Below are 407 nucleotides of genomic sequence, written 5' to 3' on the forward strand. Positions count from 1 at the left end.
TCGAAAAAAAAAAAAAGAAAGAAAGAAAGAAAGAAAGAAAGGAAAAAAGAAAGAAAGAAAGAAAGAAAGAATCCTACTCAGAAGGAATAAAGGTGTGAGAACTACTCTATCATCTGAGAGCTTCTGTCATAAGAGCTGTAAACACTGCTGCTTCGGAAGAGGTCTGCTCTCCAGAAACGCCACCCCAAGCTCTCCCACTCCCACCCCCATCCCTGAACTCCTAACTGGATAGTCAGCCTCTTGTTGGCTTAGCCTGCCAGACTCAGCGCAAGGTGATGGCTGCAGCCTCTTGGAGCAACTGAGGCAGTACTGGCAGAGAGAGACTGAGGTAGATGCAGCGGAGGCGACTCCCCCTCCCTGCTCGCACTCTATCCCCTTTGCCTGAACCCTCGGACGGGGCTAGGCCA

Source organism: Mastomys coucha, unplaced genomic scaffold, assembly GCF_008632895.1.
Source record: "Mastomys coucha isolate ucsf_1 unplaced genomic scaffold, UCSF_Mcou_1 pScaffold3, whole genome shotgun sequence".
NCBI classification, from domain to species: domain Eukaryota; kingdom Metazoa; phylum Chordata; class Mammalia; order Rodentia; family Muridae; genus Mastomys; species Mastomys coucha.